Genomic DNA, 17,373 nt, shown 5'->3' with positions numbered 1-17,373 from the left:
TCAAGAATTCATCTGGTAGTTAGTAATAAGGTTTTAAATTTTGGATATTTTTTTATTCTTTTTGATTGATAGGCATGTCTGTTCGGGATTTTTTCAATCGTCGGCATGCTAATCACGGATAGCGTGCGCAGTTATCAATTGGTCTGAACATCACATACCAGTGTGTTTGTGATTGCAACCTAGAATGGGTATCCCTGTCCTATTTAGATCTTATGGATTGTGGATATTCAGCTCAGGAAGCGTTCTCTACGTTTAATATCTCTAAAAGTTGTTGCCAAAGATCTCTGATTTTCATTAGTCAAGGGGTGAATAGAGAGCCTCCGTGGGTCCCCCCCAGATTTTATTCCAGATCTCTTGGGAGCCAAGAGGACTCGAGATCGATTAACAAGAGGTTGGATTTCAGAAACGGTACTGATAAAGGCAGGAGGACCGACTCAAAGCATAGTGTAAGTGACTGGAAATGCTTGAAATACAAATATTATAATTTTGGCTCGCGAAACATCTGTCGGAGATGTTTAGAACCAAAGATTAGCAATCTACGTGTGAGAACTCAAATTTGGGTTCCAAAGATCACTAAGGAGAATCAAAATCTAAGAGTGGATGACAAAATTCCTTTGCTGACCGTCCCTATAGATGTGGTTATCGATAGAAGGAAGACCCTTGAAAGATGTTTGATTGGTAATCTGAGGGATGGGTTCTTACTGGAAGAAGTATGGTCTTGGGCAATGGGAAAATGGGCCCTCCCACAGCTCAACAAGCCTTTTGGTATATCCCCTTCCATGGTACTTTTTAGTTTCGAATCGAAGGACTAAGCCACATCTATTCTGCGACAGGGTAGTGAAGCTTTGTCTCTCTCTACAGTGGAGGTTTTGGGTCAACACTTTGTACATGTATTTGAGACCCTATATGGAAATCATGAACAATGTATGGAATTGGCCTCTGCTAGAGTTTCTAACATCCTTGTGGCATTGCTTACCACCATATATAAACCTTATGGTAGATTCCACTATCTACCCAATTGGAATTAAGATGGTGGATGGGCCATTAATGTCCATCAAGAGCCCTCTGCCAGGGGAAGATTCCTCATCGCTAGTCCCGGATCCTGAAGCCTAAGTTGTTCCCTCGTCAGACGATGTCCCGCCTGTACTGGGCCCCTAGATGACATTGGGGGTAATTCAGTCATTTCAAAGATTATAGAGCCGTTGGATAGTACCGAAGCAGGTTTTGATTATCGCTCACGCCTGGAAAGGAAAATTTAGTAGATTCACCAAAAAATCACATTCCATCATTGAAAGGGAAATCCATAATTTTTGGGAAAGGGGCGTGTCAGGAGTCATTTAAAGCTAAGTCTTGTACTAATCCTGGGAAAGGCTTTAGAAATGATGTTTCTGATTGTCTCTCCTTACAATCTTCGTAAGTGGTAAAGGCGGTGGCATTTAAAAATCATTTTTTTCAGAAATACAAGGAATAAAGGAAGCTCAAACAAAAGTGTGGCCAGATAAATCCAGTCACTTCAAAGGTATTCGTGTCAACAAAAAATGCTTGCCCAATCCAAGTAAAAATTTAAGTCGGCAAGGGGGAGGAGCGCGACACGAAAAGCATTTATTGGCCATGAAAGGTGGCCTCTCTTGTTTTAAACGATGCCTCTTAGGCTTCCGAAGAAAGGAGAGATCTACTTCGAGATGCTTAGCCTCCAAGTTTAGCTTTCCCTTGAAAGACTTTGACAAACCTTTCCCCCTGAAGACCTTCATCATGTCTAATACTAGCTCTTCTTCTGGTAAAAGAAAGGCAGTTTCCTTTGAGGTAGGAGATCTTCAGTTTCTTAAAGAATTACAGTATGATGAAGAACTGGCGAGCTTGGAGAATCCTACGCCTAAGGAAATTGCCATGGACAATGAGAGAAGGAAATGGAAAAAATTTAAAAGGGACGCCTTGGCAAATAAGGATTGCCTATTCAAAGTTGCAGGGACAATTGATCCTAAAAAAAAGTTTTTGTAGGTTTTACAAACTCTCATTTTTTCAGGAAGCTCTAAGAGAAAGAACGCAAGGCCTGTAGACAGCGTTGGGAGGAAGCCAGGGCTGCGGAGATAGAAAGGTTAGAGAAGTTAAAGGTGAACTCAGTTACCGAGACGCAGGAGTCAAGGGATACCCTTGACAGGGAGGTCAGTTTGGAGGTGCGAGCCCGGATGGGTCTGGAGGAGGAAGACCAAGAGGAAGTTTCGAAAGAGGTAGAACCAATGGAATTGGAGGAAAATGCAGAGATGGATGAACTGTTGGCAGTATGAGATGTTTTTGGCATTGGTTTCGATGACGCTCTTGAATCTACTAAAGACCTGTTCCGCTCGATGGCAATTAGAAATCTGAAGGAGCGCAGGGAGGCATGCCTGGATAAAGAAGATGTAAAGAAGGGGGCTGAGGGCAGTAGCCCTAAATGAAAAGCCTACCGGCCAAAAGGAGTTTTGATGTGTAGGTTAAGAAAGGAAAAAGAAGGAGAAGAGGAGAAGGAAGAAGAAAATAGTAAAAAAGAGGAAGAGAAAAAGAAAAAAGGAAAAGGAAAAGAAAATAGAGGAATAAAAAAGAAGAAAAGAGTTTAGAAGTAATTAGAGCTCTTGGGTTATCCGCATGGTGTTGCTTGTTGAATCTTGACCCTGTCCTTGGTTGAGACCAAGTAAAGATAGTTTGCTCTCGGCCCTTTTGATCTTTTTGAAGGAACTTCAAGATTAAGGGGGAAGATTGGACCTCATGACAAGTATTTTAAAGAAATAAGCAATCTGAAATTCTCGTCTAATCCAGATATATCTCAGCTATGGCTTGAGAGATTCGTTCTTTCGCCTGGGCTTTTATCTGGTATTAATTAGTATTGCTATATCTATTTGGAGGTCCATATCTGAGTTGGAAGTTTTTACCTCAACATTCAGTTTCGCTTTGCCCGAAACAGTAGTTTATCTATAATCTTCGAGTTTCTGAGGAGGTGACTCAATTTTTGCAGCATTAACAAGACGGTTTGTGTAAATCAACGTGGAATTGTATATGAACATGTTATGGAATAGTTGTAAGGATTAGAGTTCACTTTTTGTTTATTTTGATTTGGCCTTGGGTATGCCCTTGCCATCGCATGTTAATATCTTATATTGCAGGCTGGGACTCCTGGTCCCAAATGCTATCTAAATATTAATGAAACTTGTCATCTTTCAAAAAAAAATATAGTTTTAAATTTCGGTTTCAAAATGCATTTCGGTCCTCACTGAAACCGAAATTTCAGCCAAAATTTTGAAATTTCGGACGAAATCTGTCATAATTTCGACCCAAATTTTGGTAATTTCGGCCTAAATTTTGGGGTAATATTAAGTAATTATCAAGAATCCAGTTTTTTGGGTGAAATCCCTTCAATTTCGGACGAAATTTCGGGATAATATTATGAAATTTTGGTCGAAATAAAGTAACGTTTCGATTAGAAGGCATTTTGATTTCGGCCGAAATTCAAAACCTTGGAACTTAGCATTACTCGTTTGGGCAATTGAAGATCCAAAATAGGTTCAACCAATGGTAGGGCTCACATATGTGATATGAGTGCATGACAAGAAACCTAGAGGATTGCTTCAGTAGGGCACAATCCTCATTATAATACAATGAGTGTGCCCATTTCAACATAGTGGGCCACACTTTTAGCGATCGGAACAGCCTACTTGCTTATGGCCTCAAAATCACACCAATTGACTCATCCCAAGATTCAAAAATATGTAATTTTCTTAGTTGAACATTGACAAGAAAAATCTTTATATAGACCACGGTTCACGTTTAATGATAAATGATACTGGTTGTATGTTATGATTGGTGTGATTTTTGGGCTATTAGAGATCCAAAGCAAAGGTCTGTCAGATAGACGGTCTGGATCAATTGAGTACAGGACCCACTTGTTACGGTCAATATAGACGTGTAAAGAATCTATGGAAAGGAAAACTGGTCGAGGCAACCCTGACTGAGACACAGATAAATGGGAGATTGCGAAAGTGTCCTACTCTTCTTTTCTGTATATACCTTCTGCCCTTCTAATCGTTTTTTTTTTTCTGTCTGAGAAATGTAATGTAAATGTAATTTTCTTGTTAACTTGTTCAAGTGAATTTTGTGAATATGTATGCTTGATCTTTGAAATTAAAGAGGAAACTGTGTAGCAAATATACATCTGATATGAGTCGATTAAAGAAATACATATACATTCAAGCATTTGCTCGAAAGATGTGGATAAATGTCTAATGATGAGAGAGAAACATGGAACATGGATGAAGCAGAGAGAGAGAGAGAGGTGATGGACTTACCAGAAATGCCCATGTCTTGGGTGTGAGATACAAATCAAAATGCCATTGTTGCGCTAGGTGAACCTAGCATATACCCATTTGATAGAAGGAAAAGAACCCTGGATTTTCGAATACCAGCTGATAAAATAGCAGTAGACTCGCTACATCGTGGAGAACTTTGTTAGGTAGCTAACCAATACGCCAAAAGCTCAAGAGCTATAGAACGCGTTGCGCTGGGCCCTTTAAACATGCCCCATACAAAACTGGGTCCCACCTAGTCTCATACCTAGGCAGGCCTTCACTCATGACCGTAACATTCCACCACGCCTCCGCATTTGCAGTCCTTAGCCCATTTTGTGACGGCTTTCACTCTAGCTTTGTTTTCCTGCTGTGAAAACTTTAATTTGGCTTTTTTATGAGGTAGTCATTTCAAGGTAGTCCTCTCCACACATCGCCTCTTCCATGACTCCAACACGTGACGTGGTGGGCTGATTTGATTCCTAATGATAGGTACCTGACCAGCGTTAGGGTAGGCTGTTTAAACCTGTCCCATACCATGTTGGATCCTACCTAGTCTTATACCCAGGCAGGCCCCACTCAAGACCATAACAAACTTCATTGTGGGTCCCACCTAGTCTCATACTTAGGTGCCTAGAGGATTTGGACCTACAGATCAACAAACACATACAACAGAAAATTTAGGTTGAAAAACAGAAGGCATTTGAGTCGCTTGGAGGATAAGATAGAAGTGATGGGATAAACAGAAGACTTGAAAGACCGTATCAAACTTCGTTGTGGGTCCCACCTAGTCTCATACCTAGCCAGAGGATTTGGAAATTGGACCTATGGATCAACAAACACATACAAACAGGAAAATTAGGTTGAAAACCAGAGGGCATTTGGAGAATAAGATAGAAGTGATGGATGAACAGATGACATTCAAGCTCTTATTACTGTTTTTTGCACATGCTTCCGCATGTTTGCGTATGAGTAATTCTTTCCCACCACTTGCGTACGAGTAATTCTCTCCTACCACTCTCTTACATTGCCAAGTCCTAGCCTTACATGTGGGAACCACAAGGCTTCATTGTCTCTGGTTTTATTTATCAAGTTTCTTTTGATTACTTTATGCTCAGTTAGTCAGTTCTCTCGTCGGGAAAGAAAAGGAAAGGGAAGTGAAGGGAAGGAAACTAACGTGGCAGAAAGGAAAGTGAAGGAAAAGAAACATGACAAAAAACCTGTCAGATTAGCGTTTCGTTACACAGAAACCTCACAGAAACTAACAGAAATATGTGTTTCGTTGCAGGGAAACTCAATAGAAATCTGTTAAACATAAACTGTGACAAACTAACATGTAGAATGATGCCAACATAGAACCTAGTCTAAAATAAGTGGGTCCAACCCTCTGAAGTCAATCAAAATAAGAAAACCATGACAAACAGAAGCTGAAAAATAACAATGCCAATCAAATTGTCACAAATATAGACTTGCCAAGATAGACTTGCCATGATATATATCAGGAAACCAACATAGACTTGACATAAAAACTACATATGTATGCCAATAGATCCTTCTAACAACAAGTGGATAGTACTCAACAACAAGAAGAAGAAGCCCCAAATTTCAGAGATGAGAAACACAATACTAAATTTCTCCCAAAATTTGACCAACAAAAAAAATCTATTTGCTTACAATTACTGTTGAGCATTAAACACGAAAATGATACTCAAAACCCTAAACCCGAAAATGATACCCACGAAATCGTGACCCGAGAATCTCACCCATAAAAACCCACTAATCTGTTGACAGAAACCCCAACCATAAAAACGAAAATGATACCCGAAAACCTAACCCTAAAAACTAAAATGATAAACCCTACAATCCACAAACAACAACAATCCATCACAAACAATAACAATCCACAAAATCCAAAAAACAGCAACAACCCATCCCAAACCCCATTAAATCCAGCACCTAAAATCCAAGGAAAAAATGACAGAAGCGTTGAAACCCTACACAAATATCTTTGAAACCCTACCCAAAAAATGATAAAGAGGAGGAAGAAGAAGAAGAAGAAAAATGGAGGTCTAGTTATGGCAAAAAAGTGAACAAAATAAGAAAATAAATGGCAGAAGAAAAAGAAAAAGAAATGACACAAGTAGCAGTAGAAGAAGAAGAAGAAGAAGAGGGGAAGGGACTTACCGGACGAGTGGAGGTGGTCGTGCCGGCAAGCCGCGGCGAGTCGAAGATCACCGAGAGTTCTAGGGCAGAGGAGTTGAGAGAGGGAAAAAAGTCGGGGAAAAGTTGGGGAAATGTAGAGTTTCTGATGTAAGAGGTGTGAAAAGGGCTTTCCGTGAAATCACGGAAACCCCTTTTCCACATATTATTTTTAAATTTCCACGTAAGTTAAAAAAACTTTCCGCGGAAAGTAAAAGAACAGCCAAAAGCAAGGTTTCCGCAGAAAAAAAAACCCAAGTTTCCGGGGAAAACTGGGGGAAAAGAAAATAAAAGAACACAGCATTATGGATTAAATACTAGCGTCTCTTGCAAAAAGACATATTAGGAAATGATTTTTTCACCCCTGTAGGATTATGCCCCCCCCCCCCCAAAGTGAATTGTGGTAGGCTTTAACTCTTTTTATGTCAAATCACGTTAAATGGGGGCCTCATAATGGGGGTGAAAAAATCATCTCCCATATTTCACATCAAATTTAAAGAATTGAAAACCATTACCACTGAATCCCTCAAACCAATGACCACTGTACAGAGTTAGAGTAGGCCAACTATTTCAATAAGGGCCCTTTGGAATTTTGGATACCTCCCATTTTGTATTTAGATTTGGAGTTGAATTTTGAATACAAATTGAATAGATCCGGCAGCTCATGTAGAGGGAGGCAGAGAGGGAAGGGGTACTTCCTAGTGGTGCGCGGTTGAGGAGCAAAGAGGGTGAAGGAGACTGTCGGATCCAATTTCTTATTTCCACAGCAAATTTAGAAATTTAATTTTTTTTCACTGTCAACTGCTGAATTAGAAATCCAAGAATTTGATCCGATCCAAATTACAATGCAAAAAGGGCTGCAAATGTGAGAAATCCAAATCAAAATCTTCTCGGGATCCAAACGGGCCCTAATGTTATTTCTACAGTCCATTTTTGAAACAAATCCATCCAAGAGACTTTCACAAGAGACAAATCCATACAAGAGACTTTCAAAAGAATAGGACTACCCCCATGTTTAAAGAGAGACCTTTTACTTATGCTTACGGTTGCAACTTGGGTGGGGCAGGTCGGGTATTTCATAATTAAACCTATCCAAGAAACTGTTTTGAGTCGGATCAGTCGGCTTTCTTATGGAAAAACCTGAGATTCCTAAACGGGCCCTATCTAATATAGTTTCTCTAGTAAGAGTGGGTTTTTCCACTGTTAAGGTGAGTAGAACGTTTCTGTATATCTTCATTTCAGTGTTGAAAATATGTAGAGATTACAAGATGTATAAGAAAAGAAAAGATAAGATCGGCAGTCACTAGCAAAAGATAAAAAAGGATGTAGAAGATAAGGATACAGAAGTGTTTCTCTCTGTTGATACCGTGGGATGAGATAAGCCTTTACGAGCTTTTGAGATCTTTTCTGACATCCACCTACACTCATATTACCTTGAGTGTGCGTGACATAAATGATGTGTCATTAAATGATAGTGCATGGCCTCGTTTGGATACCTCATGCTTTTGTGTTTGAATTTGGATTTGAGTTTTGGATACAAAATACGTCAATCATCCTCATGCTCATGGTGTACAAAAGAGGGACATAGGGAGGGAAGTACGTCTAGCTGCTGCAGCAGCAAGGTCGAGGAGCAGCGAGGGTGAAGGCAATTGCCACAAATATTGATTTCCAAATAATGTCTCGCAGAACAGATTTGTAAATCGGATTTTTTTTCACTGTTGTAGTTGATTTGGAAATTGTTGGAAAGTTGCCTTATTCCCACCCACGACCGTGTTGCTCGGGTGGGAAGGCATCAACAAGAAATAGAAAAGTGTTTCTTTTTTTTGGGTTTTGTAAAACCTATAAAAGAGGATATCAGTCCCACTCTTGGGGTTGCGGCAAACACAGGGAGAGACAAAAACGAGAGAGAGAGAGAGAGAGATAAATTGGGTTTCTTCTCGGGTATTCTCTCGGGGTTTTTTCTCGGGTATTCTCTTCTGGGTTTTCTCTTGGGTTACTCTCGGTTTTGGAAGCAAGGAAAGGGTTGCGGGTTTTGGGTTTTGTCATTAAATCCATTGTAATCCTTGTATATTGTTTTCTCATAGTGGAAGATTGCATTTCTCGCCCGTGGAGTAGGCTTAGCCGAACCACGTAAAATCTTGGTGTTCATCTTGTGGCTTGCTTGTTTGTTTATTTTATCTTTCCGTTTAGTTTGTGCACGATCGGATCGGATTGCCAGGCAGATTTTCTCAACAAGTGGTATCAAAGCTCAGGTGGAGCGATCGTCGAGGGTGGGTGGAGTGATCGTGTGTTGTGGTTGGATCGCGGTTTAAGTGATCTTTGGGAGTAGAAAGATTGTCCAGGAAAGATTTTCGTTCGAGGTAGAGCGCTACACCGTGAAGTGCGGAGTAATCTGAGATGACAGTAAAATCAAGTTCTACTCAATTCAACATCGACAGATTTGACGGAAATGGGAGTTTCACCCTATGGCAAATGAGGGTGAAGCACATCCTAGTTCAACAGGCTTGGCTAAGGCGTTGAAGGGAAACGATGGGAAGCCGGAGAAGATGACGGATGCCGAGTGGGAAGACATAGAGTCGAAGGCAGTCACCACGATTCAACTATGTCTGGCTGATAGTGTTATGTTTAACGTTATGGAAGAAGAAGATGCGCTTAAATTATGGGAGAAGTTGGAAAAGCTTTATATATAAAAAGGCTTGGCCAACCGGTTGTATCTGAAGCGGCAATTGTATGAGCTGAAGATGTAGGAAGGCGGAGATCTTCTGGAACACATCACGGTGTTCAACGGGCTTGTGGACCAACTACACAAGGTTGACGAAAAGTTGAAGGAAGAAGATAAGGTCCTTTTGCTTCTTACTTCGCTTCTTGATTCGTATAACAACCTGGTGACACTTTGTTGTATGGTAAGGATACAATCAAGTTAGAGGAAGTCACGGCATCGCTCTTATCGAATGAGATGTGGAAGAAATATGTTCTTGGTGGAAATGAAGAGCATGGGTTGGTTGTTCATGGTAGGAATAAAAGAGGAAAGTCGTCTGACAGGGGGTCGGGAAAAGGCAGGTCAAGATCCAGAGTCGGCGGAAAAGGCGTGCAATGTTACCGTTGCAAAGAATATGGCCACATCAAGCGGGATTGTCCAAAGCGAGCTGACCAAGTGGACAATGGTGCTACGAATACTATGGTGGTAGTAACGGATGAGCAGAGAGAAGAGTTTGGGGACATTCTCACAGTCTCCATAGGTAATCACACGTCTCCTCATGATGAGTGGATTTTAGATTCAGGGTACTCTGTTCATGTATGCTCCAGGAGGGAATATTTTGATACGTTACAGGAAACAGGGGTGTAGTGTCCTTGGGTGATGGGTTTACTTGTGACGTCACGGGAGTTGGAACAGTTAAGATCAAAATGTTTGATGGAGTGGTTCGTACTTTGGGTGGTGTGGCGTATGTCCCAAAGATACGGAAGAATCTAGTATCTCTTGCCCGGTTGGACTCCAGGGGTTGCAGGTTTTCTGCTGCAGGTGGAGCCATGAAAATCACACGCGGCTGTATGGTTCTGATAAAAGGCGAGAAGTGTGGCAGATTATATCGTCTGGTTAGGGACATAGTGACTAGTGTTCCTAAGATCTCGATAGTTAGTTAGAAACGGAGTGGTAAGGCGTGCACGCGTAGGGTCTCTTTCGCAGTTGGTGCAGAGACAGGTTTTCAGATTGCAGACGATAGTGAGAGGATGACAGTACATGCGTTGAGGAGGATGGATTGAGATCCCTCTCCAAGGTTGACTAGGTGAGTCAACGGGTTGGCAGATGCACATGTGCATTGGCCGTGTTGATCGAATCAGGTGGACTCAGAACCAAGGTGATTCGAGTGTGTGTAGCTGGTACTTTGGAAGGCCAATGGTGGTTTCGCGGCGATAGCGGACCGGTGGTTACATCAACAGAAAATCTTCAGGTAGCTGGGAAATAAGCCAAGGTGGAGATCGTTGGAAAGTTGCCTTATTCCCACCCACAACCGTGTTGCTTGGGTGGGAAGGCATCAACAAGAAATAGAAAAGTGTTTCTTTTTTCTGGGTTTTGTAAAACCTATAAAAGAGGATATCGGTTCCACTCTTGGGGTTGGGCAAACACAGGGAGAGGCAAAAACGAGAGAGAGAGAGAGAGAGAGAGAGAGAGAGAGAGAGAGAGAGAGAGAGAGAGAGAGAGAGAGAGAGATTGGGTTTCTTCTCGGGTATTCTCTCGGGATTTTTTCTCGGGTATTCATCTTGTGGCTTGTTTGTTTGTTTATTTATCTTTCTGTTTAATTTGTGCACGATCGGATCGGATTGCCAGGCGGATTTTCTCAACAGAAATCTATGGATCTGATCCAGTTCCAAATCTAAATTTTGTGGGTACCCAAACGTGGCCTTAATTGACATTGCAAGCGAGCATTCAACCGACTATTTTAGATTTGGAAATGCTTATCCTAAGAAAACATATTTAATGCAAATAATTTGTTTTCACTTCGGAGTTGGGAAGAGGAGGAGTTCGAATAAGGGAAAGTGGAGGGGCGTCGGCCATAACGCGCATTGGGTAAGAGATGGGTGTCAAAGTTTTATCTTTTGAATTTAACTAACAAGTGAGGAAATTTTATTTTGTTATGAAGGTTGGCTTTCAGTTTTGGTTTTCTTACACCCAACGCAACCGGATGGTAGACCTGGTTTTTCAACCTGAAAACCGACCAAGCCTTTCTGAACACATCCCAGGTTATTTACGGGTCAGGTAGATGAGGGTTACGTAAAACCCGACCCAAGTTGCTACCTAGACTATCTTAAATAATAAAGAACTCCCATACCTCTAGTAAGCGCTCTCTAAATAGTCCTGGTACAACCTTTGAGAAATTGGCATCATATAGCAACGTATTCTCTTGCTTTCAAGTAAGGTAGTTTTTTAGAATAAAATAAAAGAGAAAAAAGTCAAGGAAGATGATGAGTAAGAGAGAGTAACCATAACTTTGAATGTAGCAATGACATTCTCACGCATTTGAATGCCAAGTCACCCTGAAAAAATACTAATAAACCAAAGCTTGTATTAAAGTATTCAGAAACTCTCAACATCAATTACATTCTTGATAAATAAAAAACTGCTTTCTCCTTATAATATTCGTGATAACAAGGGAATTACAACATATGACACGCAAATTGATTTTCTATAAAATTCAAGCTCGAAAAGTCTCACTTGTTCTTCCTTAGGACTGATGAATGATCCTAATTGTCTCTCTAAATGCCTTTGGATGGAAAGGGTTGAAGACAAATGGAATATGGCTCCCTCTCAACTAAGATAAGTCCATTAATCTGATGATTAAGGGGAGATAAGCAGTATAAGGAGTTACTAATTCTCCTATCGTTAAGATTATGTAGTCGGTGTAATAATTTCTATATTGTTGCCAATTCCCAGTAAGGCCCAACATATGGATTGATGGTCTAGATCATCCCATCTCACACCTTGCCCATGTACATATATACCTCAAATGGCCTCCAATACTAGAGCATAGAAGGTAAAACTTCTGGTGAAACTTAGCACCATCTTAAAAGAAAAACAGGAGATAGATAAGAATTAAGTAATGGACTAATTCAATTCCAAATAAGAGACAAAAAAGAAGTATAGTGGTAACAAAATCAATGAAGCTAAGGTCACAAACGTTCATACTTCAATCATCTTTCTGGGTCGTAAGTCACGCCGGTGGACTGGACGGCGTGTGTGGAACTCTGGCAGACTTCGGAAGCAAAGAGAGTGAACCAGACGATGATGGGCGTCCCGAACAAAATGAGCCCCACCGGCACCATCCACTGCTGTTCATTTTCTCTTAAAAACTCTAGTCCCCACCACAGTAACAACCCACCCCCCACAACACAAATCAGAAACGAGCACAAACAAGCTACCAACGTTCTCCCTTCATAAAGAAAAACTCTCCCCATGTCAAAAAGAAACAAAACAAAACTTTTTTCCTTCTGGGTTTTACTTCCACCTGAAAAAAAAGGACAATGATGTTTTTTGTTTTTTTTTTTTTTGTGCGAATTTTAATAGCTGGTAGTCGATGAGGAAGATAACTCACCTAAACCTTCAAATGGTACTTGAGAAATGGAACTTTGTGTGTATGCTTATGCTACGAATTCGGGGAAGGAGGTGCTATTCTCATGAGCCTCTTTTGGCAGCTATTCCTGTCTATGTAATCTTTGTGACCCCTTTTGAAGTCCATTTCCTATTAGTTTATTGTGATTAGTCCAATAGAGTTTTTTTTTTATTAAAAGTCATCGCCAAGAAGTTCGTTTGATTTTTAAATGGAGTTCTTATTGGGACTGAACCGGCTGGTCTGGGCCGGTTCAACTGAAACCAGCCATGGTTTATGTGCATATTGATTATTGAACTGCTCTAACCGGGTGGCTCTCTACAAACTGGATGTTCAATTATCCATCTAAAGAAATTCTGGGAAAAGGGATTTTAATTTTGTATTTTTTCTTATGCTATTTAGCTTTTTATTAAGGCAAATGTTTTGACTTGTCAACACAACCACATTTTGACATTTGAGCAAAATCAGCAGTCATTTCTTGCTTAATTGGCTTGTGAGAGCGTTTTGGGAAATGTAAAAACCTTTTGACAGCTCTTTAAATACTAAAAGACAAGGTTTGTGAAAATATCAAAATATTTTTGTGCTGATATCATTTCCCTTTATTAAATATTTAATATTTTAAAATTTTATTAATTGAATGCTTCATTAAATTATTTTTCTAAACTCTCACCATCTCACTGCTCATGAATCACAAATTCATGAATTTTTACTCCTCACCTTTGTTAGATTTTAATGCAAAAAAATTTTCTTTGAAAAGAGTTGCTTTTTGCAAGAGAAAGAGAAGAGTACAAAAGTAGTGTGAAAAGATAGTTTTGTACCGACTCACAAGAAAGAAAGAGTTGGGCTTATAAAGCTGTACTCTTTTTCTTTTCTCTGTCATGGTGCACAATGGGTCTTAGCCATGGGTTGAACCGCGGGACAATGCAATGCACCGTCCGCACAGCTATGGGGCTATGGGCCCATAGCAATGGACTATGGGCAATAGGGCGCATAGTGGCACTTTTTTATGCGTACTTTGCATTTTTTCCGATTTGATCCGGACCGTTGGATCAAGATCGACTTGGATCGGTCAAGTGGGTAGACCGAATGATTCGGTCGGATTGGGCCTGAATTCGGGCCCAGCAGGCCTAGGGGCTCCAATGGATAGTGCCTGAGCGGGTGCGATCCGAAGCGTCGGATCGTAGTGTAACGGCTAATGGAAGATGACCGTTGGATGGTGTCCCATCTACTCAATTGTCAAAGGCCCAAAGGGTGCGATCTGCACCATGGATGGGCAATCTAGAGGTTCGGAGTTGGAAGGGTTTTTACACAAGCCAACGGTCACTCCAGAATTGATCTAAGCCGTAGAGTCGCGATTAGACACGATCTAATGTTCAGAATTCAAACCCACTGAAAGGAAATGGTGTTTTCCTACGGGAAAAGCCACCAGAAGCTCTATAAAAATAGTAGAAAATACTCATTCTATACAGAATTCGGATTTCTACTTTGGCATACCCAAAATTATTATTTCCAGCACAATTCTCTCTCTCTAAACCCCTATAAAGTTACTGTTTTTTACAATTTAGAAATGGGAAATGATATTTACGCCCCTTTTGATCACCAGGGACACCCAGCGCCAGTGTACAAGACAATCAAACCCACTAGATTTTTCTGACGCCAAGTACATTAGCACCCCTTTAGTCATTGATACATTGGTGCTGGGTGTCCCTAGTGATCAAAAGGGGCATAAATATCACTTCCCTTTAGAAATACTATCAGGTATTCTGTTTTCTGCAGAAACAGAACACTTGGGTCTCAAATACTTGCAAAATTCAAAGGTGCTTCAGACTTGATTCCGTTCAGTGCAGAACGTCATCAAACAATCGGTTTAGAGCCGAGCTTCATTGTATCTTGAAGGCGAGTTCGTGGTCCCCTATGCACACTACTAGTGGGGGCGAATATCGTCTTAAGGAAAGCGTTTATGCGCCTTGAAGCATCTTCCTATCTTCATATCTTTTCTTAGATTGAACCAGTACACAAATTTTACTCCAACAACCTTAGCATATTTTTGTTTCTTTCATCTTCTCTTTGTGGAACCAAACATTTCCTTTAACTTTGATTAAGGAAAGAGCCACCAATGCCTATGCTCGGTTTCTGCCAGATATTACTAAATTTTTTAAGCAATTTCAAGCAATAAAACTACTCATTTCATTTCCAGAGTGCCTTAGGATCGGTAGTCATTAAGCACACGAAATGGCATTCAAATATCTATATATTTCAACTACAGTCGATTCAGCCAATGCACTCATTTGAAGGCACTAGCAAAAGGGCACTTGCGTTGCACGTGTGTGACCGACATATTTTACAACATAAAACTGCAAAAAAAAAAAACATATTTATTTACACCTCAAAACTTCATCAGACATTTTCATAGTATTATGGGCCGGCCGGCCGGCAGCCATGTAAACATTAAACAAATAAGGGTGGCCGATAGCCTTGTGAAAATTCAGGAGTTAGATACATTCCAAGGTGTTGTTGCAAGTTTGCAACTACCCCAAAAACTCCACACTGAGCTAGAAAAAAGTTGTCAAAAGTGCAATGCAATTTATTATTTCCATCAAGGAAGCATTTATTGGCTCTCCAAAGACTCCAAATGCTGTGACTTTTACTCCACTATGTCTTCCAACAACTTGTCACCTCAAAAGGCATTAATCAGAACACTAATAAACAACCCATTTAAAACAAGACTGACACCATAAGCTCAATAATTAACTAAATAATGATTAATTCATATATGTGATTCCAAGATAAACATACAAGCATCAATAGTTTTTGCCTTGAATCATATTGTGGTTATGATCTTGGGACAATATAACTAATCACAAACTACCATAGAAGACTGGCATGCAATGGCAGTAGTTTATATGAATGCCAGAAATTTATTTGAATACTGTCCAATATTTTTTAAGAAGATAGCTAATTTTTTAAAATATTAAAAATAAATGAAAATTAATTGTTCTATCGTAAACAAAATCCAAGCAAATAAATCCAAGCAAATATCAAGATTTTTTATCTGTTGAGATCTCTCCAACGGGACTTCATTTTGTTTACTTTTTTTTTTTTGAGAAGGTAACTAAAATTTATTTCATGAAAAGAACACATACAGCAAGGGACAAGATGTCCCCTGATATGGTTCGCACGATTACATAAGCCACAACCACAATACGAAAAGGAGAAAACAAAGAGCAAGTACAACACTTCGGCTCTCGAGAAGACACACGAGTTGATAATATCAACTCTGTCTACGCCTTTTGCTCACTTATCGGCAGTAGAATCTGCCGATCTCCACATGAGTAAGCTTTGGGAAGATGATTCCGACAAGGTCCCTGATTTCATCAATCTTCGAAGCAAGGAGCCAAGGTCCATAGCGCCTATTACATGCACAAGCAGTGGCGTTTGCCGAATCCCCCTCCACTATCAGGGGCCCGAGGTTATCAGCCGCGAACCATCTAAAGCCCAAAAACCAGAGCCGTGACCTCTACTTCATTTGCATCACATAAACCTGTGGGTCCCGAATAAGAGAGGATAATCTCCCCATTGTGCTAATAGCAATTTCAATGACAAAATAATATAAGCAGGTAGTAAAACTTCTGTACGAAAAATCCAAAACCAAGAAATACTTACATTTACAAACTCGACAAGAAGCAACACAAGCAGAATATTGATAGTCTCCAATCAGTCTCAAGAAATAAACCTACACCAGATAAGTTACGCTTCATCAGTCAGGAAAGTCTTTCCTCTCTGAAGGCAACATAGACAGATCATGAAAAATAAATTTGAAATTTGATAAAATAGCTGCCACCAACCTCTCCACATACTTTTTCAAAGAAGAGTTACATCCATTTGCTCGAGAAATCTAGCACCAAATTTTCAAATAGATTAGAAACAGGTTTGGCATCCACTTCCAAGACCTATTGAAAGCATAACATATAAATCTAAATTTATGTTTTTGTCAATATTTGCATTATAAAAAGTTCTTGCGCTAATCTCATGTAAATTGAAATCATAAATATAAATCTAAATCTACCTTTTTGTCAATATTTGCATAATAAAAAGTTCTTGCATTCATCTCATGTTCATCTTCACTTAGCCACAAACGTTTAAGAAATTATGGACCATCAGGGGCCATTCAACCAACTATAGACAATTCACCATCAACTCCCGTCATTAGGAACAGTAGTTCCAAGTAACAAATATATTGAGAAAAAACCACTTTGAAGTACAAATAAACTATGTTTGGTGTTCTGCAGCATAGTGAACCAGCATAGTCACCGGGATGGGAAGGCCCAAAAAGGATATCCAAAAACCAACTCGAGGTTAAAGTGAGCCTCTCTGCACCTGAATTTATTCAAGCCTTGAACATCCATCTCACTTCTTGGAGACAGCATGCGAATAGATAGTCTCCTCCACCAAGCGTCTCAAAGTGCTGATGAAGCTTTGGATCAATAACTTGAGTGATTGATGCTAGACCATTGACTCTCCACCCCGACAATGCTCTTTGTGCATCCGAAATTCCGTAGCAATTTGCTCAGCAGGCGCTGAAAAGACCAAAATGCATCTGCAAAGGACAATTGGGGAGCAAGGATCACTCATTCCTTGGTTGTAACCCACATCTTTATCTATCTAGAGGGCATAAACTAAAAAAATATCCCAAACCAATGATAAATATTCTTCCTTCTCCTAAAACACTAAAGTCTTGTCACTGTGAGCCGCATCAA

The 17,373-nt window shown here is 40.1% G+C and overlaps 1 long non-coding RNA gene across 1 annotated transcript; it reads right to left on the bottom strand.

Moving 5' to 3' along the window:
- Positions 1-12,094: 12,094 nt before the first annotated feature.
- Positions 12,095-12,703, bottom strand: LOC143887282 (uncharacterized). Its single transcript, XR_013254122.1, has 2 exons — positions 12,602-12,703; positions 12,095-12,514 (listed from the first exon to the last, which is right to left on the bottom strand). It is a non-coding gene; the product is annotated as an uncharacterized LOC143887282 (long non-coding RNA).
- Between the last annotated feature and the right edge of the window lie 4,670 nt (positions 12,704-17,373).

Source organism: Tasmannia lanceolata, unplaced genomic scaffold (genome assembly GCF_043159265.1).
Source record: "Tasmannia lanceolata isolate RefF3 unplaced genomic scaffold, GAP_Taslan_0.1 ptg000012l, whole genome shotgun sequence".
Classification (NCBI taxonomy): Eukaryota; Viridiplantae; Streptophyta; class Magnoliopsida; order Canellales; family Winteraceae; genus Tasmannia; species Tasmannia lanceolata.
The sequence above is the reverse complement of the archived record's forward strand: the minus strand, read 5'-3'. Positions and strand labels throughout refer to the sequence as shown.